Here is an 8,706-nt window from a genome sequence, read left to right as displayed (position 1 = left end):
AGCGGTAGTAAGCACCCCGGGAGATTGGCAAATTGACAAAGGTAGGGGGGCGCTTATTGAAACCACAAGTTACATTTGTTGCCAGAGACATCGAGACACGCGAAACTTTAAAGAAATGGTATGGATTTTAGATAAATGAATTTGGATAAAAAAAAGAGATAGCTAACCCATGCCCTACCACATACCTAACCCTAAGGATCGTATAGGGGTGCTTGATCAGAAAGAGGTACCTAACCCTAAGGATCGTATAGGGGTGCTTGATCGTAAAGGGGTACCTAACCCTAATGATTGTAAAGGGGTGCTTAATCGGAAAGGGGCACCTAGCCCTAATGATTGTAAATGAGTGCTTGATCGGAAAGGGGCACCTAGCCCTAATGATTGTAAATGAGTGCTTGATCGTAAAGGGGCACCTAACCCTAATGATTGTAAAGGGGTGCTTGATCGGAAAGGGGCACCTAACCCTAATGATTGTAAAGGGGTACTTGATCGGAAAGGGGCACCTAACCCTAATGATTGTAAAGGGGTACTTGATCGTAAAGGGGCACCTAGCCCTAATGATTGTAAAGGGGTGCTTGATCGGAAAGGGGCACCTAACCCTAATGATTGTAAAGGGGTGCTTGATCGGAAAGGGGCACCTAACCCTAATGATTGTAAAGGGGTACTTGATCGTAAAGGGGTACCTAACCCTAATGATTGTAAAGGGGTACTTGATCGTAAAGGGGTACCTAACCCTAATGATCGTAAAGGGGTGCTTAATCGGAAAGGGGTACCTAACCCTAATGATTGTAAAGGGGTACTTGATCGGAAAGAGGCACCTAGCCCTTATGATTGTAAAGGGGTGCTTGGTCGGAAAGGGGCACCTAGCCCTAATGATTGTAAAGGGGTACTTGATCGGAAAGAGGCACCTAGCCCTATAGATCATAAAGGGGTGCTTGATCGTAAAGGGGTGCCTAACCCAAATGATTGTAAAGGGGTGCTTGATCGTAAAGGGGTACCTAACCGTAATGATTGTAAAGGGATACAAGATCGTAAAGGGGTGCCTAACCAATGATCGTAAAGGGGTGCTTGATTGGAAAGGGTTGTAGGTAACCTAACCTAACCTACCCAAAACCTGTGAACTGAGTGCCACAATCAACAGCCTGAGCCAATAAGTGCTAATTAAGCTGGGCCCAGTAAACTGCATTGTTGACAATAACAGTTACTCCTTCACCATTGCTGTAATATACACAAACAAAAAAGGACCTGTCATGTAAATCTATTTCGGGATTATCTATATTCGACCCCAAGTCCGCAGCAAAAGACAGTACAAATTCCCAAATTGGAACAATCTTACAATTTCTTTCCCAATTGGATTGCCAAGGGAACAAACAGAACCTTGTTTGGAATTCCAGATAAATCCTTGCTTTTATTAGAGCAGGGTGCTTAATACCACAAATACAGTATACCTCATGAAAAATACTACTGAGTACAAGGAGACCAAAGTATAAAATTGCCTACCTTTCACAATCTTCCATAAAGAAGAAAATATCAGGGCTGTGGTAAGTTGTGTCAGGAGATTGTGTCGGCGCCGCACAGCCATCTTGGGTCTGCAACAATGTCCAACACAATGAGCACAAGTGATTCACGGCCAAAACAAGTTGAAACATAATTACTCCACCACTCTTCATGCTCTGATACCTTGGTAACCAACCAAAACATCAATTTCTTGGAAATTTAGATATAAAGGTCTTAATAAAGACGTCACTTTTCCTGGTTCATGAAACTGGAATAATTACAGAACTGTTACCATGGTTACAATCAAGTGGTAACACAAAGAGACTAATGTCAACAATATTATTGACTTTTACATAAGGTTTTTAGAAAAAAACAGATGTTAAAGTAATAATCCATGATACAACAAACAGGACAGGATTGGGAGAGGGAGGGCGGGAGGGGAACCAGGGGGGAGAGGGACGAGGTTGTGTGACGTCGGTTCGGCAGGCCTGTACAGCAGCAATGGAATAAAGACAAAGAACTTGATCAATGAATGGAGCATAATGGTTTGGTTTGGTTTGGTTTGGTTTGGTTTGTTGTTTAACGCTGCTCTCAGCAATAATCCAGCTATATGACGGCGGTCTGTAAATAATCGAGTCCCAGACAATCCAGTGATTGATATCATGAATGGAGCATAATGAATGCATATGTTACCCAGTTCACAATTGCTCACACTGACTGAAAACAATGAAGGAATCTGGGTCAGTATCTTTGTATTCGTAAGAACATGGCTGACAAAACTTGTATTGTCATCAAGTTTACAACTTGGCATTGTGCAACGATATAGCATACAACTCATCGACTATTAAAGGAATAGTTTCAGTAAAGTGTCTATGTACCTACTTAGTTCTCTCTGTTATGTATAGCAACACTGGTCTAGATGACATGAGCCACTTTTACAATAGTTATTAATCAACAGAATTGTGAACAGGATCAAAATTAACTTTTAATAAACATCAGAACCATAAATCCTATCATTATTATATATTATCCATTATTTACAGTACAAGAAAAGTAGCTATACTTCAAGCAGCATGCACTTGGAAATGAGTTTGACAGAAACTCTTCTTTAAATATCAAGTGTTTTACATGGAAATATACTACAGAATAATACCCCAAAATGTACTATGATTAATTATGGATATCAAGACATTACACATGAATTATAATAAATGGATTTTGAGTGAAGAGCATAACATTATAACATTACAGTACAATTGAAGCGCCCTGCAAATCATTACTTAAACAAGACAACCAGAGTTGTCTCCCATACCCCTGGGACAGATAGATATACCAAATGACATAGAGGGGAAAACTAACAACATGTACACTAGCCAGGGACATAGTTTATACTTTGATTCTTCAAGCTTCAATATCTACTAGATGTGTACGTGACATGGCGGAAAGTCACGTGACCTCAACAACCCACAAACACCTGTCTTTGGACAAAATACTGCTTGCATCCTACACTAACTTAGAACATATTGCCAAACAGACAGTTTATACAGGTTAGGCAACATAATCATCCTATATGCATAACTGGAGCCCTAAAACTAGGGTCTTTACCATGAAGAACCTTCTCTACCATGTCGTCTGCCAACGCCTACATACCGTGCGGGTAGTGCGAACATGAAATAATGAAATTATTCGAACTAACCATTTTCCAGTGTTTACAAATATAGTATTTTCAAATCTAGGTTACCTTATTATATTATTAGGTACTTTATTACTTATAGTGCAGCCTTATTTCGACCATAAATTGTAATACAAGCCAGAAAACAATGAAGAAATCTGGGTCAGTATCTTTGTATTGTTAAGAACATGGCTGACAAAGCTGCATCAGCCAATGAGGTAAACACATTTGGTCGTGATGTGACGCTAATTAAGTTGCATGAACCTGGAAGACTGACAGAGTTGTTCCCCTTAGCCCATTGCCAAGACAAATGATACATGCTTAAAGAATTACTCTGGGCAAGATTTCCAGCAATGGGACACCAGTATGAGACACCAGTATTAGTTTGAATGTGAGGGGTAGGGGCCTTGAACAAATACATTTCCAACAGAAGAAAAGTACTTTATACAACACATACTCATTATAAAGGGTCGTGTTTTTGTCAGAAATACGGTAGTTGAACACTTAGGTTTGTTTACACTGAAGGGCGTGATGAATGGTGCATGTTGATTAATGATAGCAGAGTGCCGTTCTTATGTCGGATGAAATACGGTAATAATATTGTTTAAACTGTTATAGGGCGCGGTCAGTGTGTGAAGGTAGGCATTGATCATCCATCCATACAAGAATACAGGAAGCACACTGCCTGCTTCTTCGCAACGAAAACACTTGCAACGTGCACCAGAGAGCGGCAGAAACAGGTGACACTTTCTGTGATGAAAGTTAAGAAGTTGCAAACGGCCAAAGGAAGGACAAGGTTTGGAACATGCAATGATGCATGCTTCGTCCCTGTTTTGACAGAATGGCCGCTCTGTGCGGGAAATAAAGACGTTGAGTGAAATATATGAATGAACTTACCTTCAGATGCATGTGCATAATCGTTCCCTCCGTCGATGGAGACGCGACAAGACCGAGGGAGCACGCGTGTGTTTGACGATGCCAGCCAGAGAGAAATTCCGTGTGTCGCCATTGCCAGCTGACGGAGGAAATGACGGCCTTGACATTAGTGATCTCGACTGTGATTGGTGCTTTGCCGCTTCCTTCCGGGTGGCTTGGTGCCGGCTGTCTAAACTGCGTTTTTTGGCGGTCGGTGCAGTGCCCAGATGCTCTCGGCGTAGCCGGTGGCCTTTGAGTGGCTTGGTACCGGCTGGCTAAACTGCGTTTTTTGGCGGTCGGTGCAGTGCCGAGATGCTCTTAGTGTAGCCGGTGTGGCCACGTGGTGGATTTGCGCGAAAAGTGGAAAGAAGTGGTCAAAAATGGAAAGAAGTCGACAAAAGTGGATCTACATGAACGATGAATAAAAGATATTTCCTATGTTGGGAAAAATAAAGTATGATTATGCAATAATTTGTTTTACAGACAACCGAATTGAAGATGTGAAGGTAAAATAATGCAGAGTATAAAACCTGAAGACGAGGTGTAAAATAAATGGTGACAATTGGAAAGAGAGTTAAAGCTGCATTGAATAGCAAAAAGCCGAAATAGCCCGAAAAACAGGAAAGGCAAGAAAGACAAGAAATAAGTATGCCACGAACGTCCAAGAAGTAAAATGAAAGTAGACTCAATATACTGACTTCGTTCTGAAACACTGTAAAATAGTTGCTAAAAAAAAATATATTTTGGTTGTGGAGATTTTTTTTTTAAAAATGTGATGAAACTCAAGTGAAGTGAAGTGAAGTGAAGTGAAGTGAAGTGAAGTGAAGTGAAGTGAAGTGAAGTGAAGTGAGAATATTTGTAACTATATCGTGTTCTGTTCGAAAGCGAAGCGGTAACCATGGGCGTAAAAGCGGGGCCGGAGCGGGGTAAAAGCGGGGCCCGGGTAATGGAGCCGAAAGAAGGGAAAGGGAGAAAAGCGATTAGTCGGCCGATGAAAAGAGAGCGATTCGATTGGCTCGGGTTGAGGGTTGAGAGTTGAGTCGTGGGTTCATGCAATTAGTAAGAAGTCCCTTAAAAAAAGAGTTCCTTCTAGAAAGGGGGTTTGCACCCACTGAAGGTGTTCCTGGGCCAAAGCGAGCTGTGTCAGGATGCTGCGGACCGAACCCGGAGGCATGAGAAGTTCCGAAAGGACCCCGAAGTAGCCCAAATTGGATATCCAGATGGGTGTGAAATGTCTGGAAAACACCCTTTCTATTAATAAATGTTGGGCTATAGCGCGAGATTAACAAGATTACTGGTGGCCCCATTAGCGGTGTGAAATAAAGCATTCTGGCCTATGGGCGTACAGGATCGTTTGTGTGGCCATGGGCTAATCTATTTGCGGGTCATAAGCTCGCAACATGCCCCGTTAACCACCAGTGCAGTCTTCTTCTTGGGGCCTGAAACTGAATAGCATACGTACGATGCACGTGGCATGATATTTCAAGTTTTGTAAATGCGCCAAAAATGCCTAAACCACAAAGACAGATACTATCGATTGATTTGAAAGCAGAAAGAACAAGACTATTTGCTGGATATGAGTAATTTTTCTGGAACGTTATATGTTATATTTACATAGACCTTACCCTATTTCAGTGCACTTTTAGAAGCATAAATATAAAATTTGATATAAAACTACAAAGTTTATATGTCCCTTTACGTGAATGCGAAGCCACGAAACATGTGGACAGTGCTTGACTATGAGCTGCATTTACTACAGGAATGCAGTTGTTATGGATGATCCTACCATGATAAAGAAGTATCGCGTTACTGATTAAAGACAGTTTCCTCTGAGAACGTAACATTGAAACACCTTGCTGTGCAGCGGTTCCGCGTTGTGGCTTCAGACCACGGTTGCCTTGTGAACTTGTATTTAAAGAAGAGGTGACTAAAACTCATACAGTAAGTATGCGTTAGGGAAACTGAACGGCCGTTTTGCTCTGCATAATGTTGAACAATGTTGCACAATGTTGAACAATGTTGCACAATGTTGCACATGATATACTAAAGTTTCATCTGGTTCTGGTGTGCCTGATTTCCGGTTCCGGTTTGTCCTTTTGCGACTTCCGGTGTGCCTTCTTTCCGGTTCCGGTGTGGCATAATTTCCAGTTCCGATGTGCCTGATTTCCGGTTCCGGTTTGCCTAATTTCTGGTTCAAGTGTGGCTAATTTCCAGATGGTTCACCTGATTTCCGATTCCGGTGTCCCACGACTTCCGGTGTGGTCTATTTCCGGGTCAGGTTTGCCTGATTACTGGTTCCGATGTGCTCTATTTCCTGTTCCCGTGTGGCTTATTTCCGGTTCCGGTTTGCTTGATTTCAGGTTTCGATTTGCCTGATTTCTGGTTCAGGTTTTCCCTATTTCCGGTTCAGGTTTGCTTGATTTCCGGTTCCGATTTGCTTGATTTCCGGTTCCGGCGTGGCTTATTTCCGGTTCCGTTGTGCGTCAAGTGGTCAATTTGAGGGGACGTTTGCTGCCCTATGCGTCAGTATGTTTGACTTGTTTCGGAATTGAAGAAGGGCCATATGTTTACTTTTTACACGTATTAATAGGGACAAGGAACGAGTTTTTGGATCAGGAACGGGAGCCAAAGAATTTTAAAGAGTTTACATTCATAACCTGGAACATCACGTGACATCTGCCATAATGGTCAAAAGGTACAGAGGCGAGACAACAGTGACGGGAATAAAAAATATCCTGTGGGTTCTTGGCAAGTCTCAAATCTGAACATTGGTATGTGTACGCTACTTAATTTGCCTTAAACTGGTCCTAAGTAGTATTTTTCTCAGTTTAGCCTCTTCGTTTACCAAAATAAACAAATAATTGCAAATAAATGGAAAGAAGATCAAGGGAAATGCCTGTTAGTGCTATCGTCACCGAGGTACCACAGGAGTAAAACCTACAATGAATTCGTGACTCCATATTTACCGCCATATTCTTCATGGAAATACTGCTGCAGACTGTGTGTGTTGAATAACTATTCTTTACATCGACAGCCTAGGTTCAAGTAGAATCTTTATTACAAAGGTTTGTGTGTATATAAGTTTAAACTGTCAGAGTGGTGCCACTACTGGCCTTGTAGACACCCTAACAACAAATAATTTAAATTCATGATTTTGATTTGAATTCTGAATCAAATTTAAATGTCTTTTGAAGTGCCAACTTTGTTCATTTTCTTGCATTTTTAACACTTTTCACAGCACAGCACAGCACAGCACAGCACAGCACAGCACAGCACAGCATAGCATAGCATAGCATAGCATAGCATAGCATAGCATAGCATGCTTTGGACACATGGCTCCAGAATGTGAAACGTAGACCATTTCGTCAGGGGGGCGCAATGTTTACAGAGAAGATAGAACTAAGATGAATTTAACCTAAGTAAACATACAGTGTGCACTCATGGAGACGCATGTGCTGTTTGTTCTGATTCCAAGGATCACCTCACCCAAACAACAGCTAAGTAATGGAGAAAACACAACTCAGAGGTTTTGGTAGAGAATGTAAAACCTCGGGAGGAGGGAAATCTCGAGGGGCGATAGCCCCGAGGGCTTTCTCGACTCCCGAGGTTTAACATTCTCTACCAAAACCGAGGAGGAGTGTTTAATCCAGCTTAGAAACCGTTAAACGTTTAGAATTACTGTAAATTTAATTGTCTCCCATTTAGGGCACTATAACGGGGATTTACTACCTCGCTATTGCCAGGATAAGCGTATAGAAAGAACCCGAACCGTGCACGTGGGATACATGCGGTAAGAACACGTGGTTGTCTTTCTCAGTTGAGTTCGAGATGTGAGCGAGGAGGAAGGCGGAGACCTATTTCTGGAAGTAAGCGAGCAGCAGATTTGCGAACAAACTGGTAAGTTTAGTTCAATGTATAGGACAGTCCTTTACCAATATTTTATGATTATCACTGTTTCGAATATTATCTGTGAATAAAATGAAACGCCCTTAACAAGCGTATAGAAATGGTTAATTTTTACTAAAAAAATGTATTTTGATGTAACCATATTTTCTAAAGTGGCTTAATGCTTTATAGATGTTTAGAACATACGGTTGTATACTTTGTTGTAATTAACTATAACATATTTTTTAGGGCACCGGAGTAGTGCTGTCCGCATCTACAAACGCACCAGCGACGATCTAAAGTCCAAGGCTGGAAGGTCTATCCCAAAAAGGGTCTCTCTACTTTACATTTAACTTTCATTAAAGGATGTTACTGGCTGTTGTTTTCTGTTGTCTTTGTGCAGAAGTCCGGGTATGTGCCATTAAGTAAGACCCTGTGAAATCAGTGTGTATCGGGAATGTATTTTTTTCAGTGGCGAGACCTGGTATGGAGGTCTTACCTTTTTACAAAGACCCTCGGATGAGGTTTTACTAAATTTACAAAAACCTCATCCCAGGGTTTTGGTAAAAATGTAAAACCTCTTCCCAGGTTTTACCATTGGCAGAAAACACATCTTTTCATAATGGCGATACCCACATAATAGGTTTCTAACCCTAAGAAGATGTTTTGGAACATTTGGCATAAGGACGCCCAAAGGGGTAGCCGAATTAGCCATAGTCAAGGAGCAACCCTTGCCCTGG

At 41.6% G+C, this 8,706-nt stretch overlaps 1 long non-coding RNA gene across 1 annotated transcript; it reads left to right on the top strand.

Annotated features, from left to right (window-relative positions):
• Nucleotides 1–7,916: 7,916 nt before the first annotated feature.
• On the top strand, nt 7,917–8,343 carry LOC125384232. The gene is made up of 2 exons (XR_007223074.1): nt 7,917–7,978; nt 8,216–8,343. It is a non-coding gene; the product is annotated as an uncharacterized LOC125384232 (long non-coding RNA).
• Nucleotides 8,344–8,706: the final 363 nt, after the last annotated feature.

This window comes from Haliotis rufescens, unplaced genomic scaffold (assembly GCF_023055435.1).
Source record: "Haliotis rufescens isolate VD_foot unplaced genomic scaffold, xgHalRufe1.0.p SCAF_29, whole genome shotgun sequence".
NCBI classification, from domain to species: Eukaryota; Metazoa; Mollusca; class Gastropoda; order Lepetellida; family Haliotidae; genus Haliotis; species Haliotis rufescens.
This window is presented reverse-complemented; position numbering and strand designations above follow the sequence as displayed.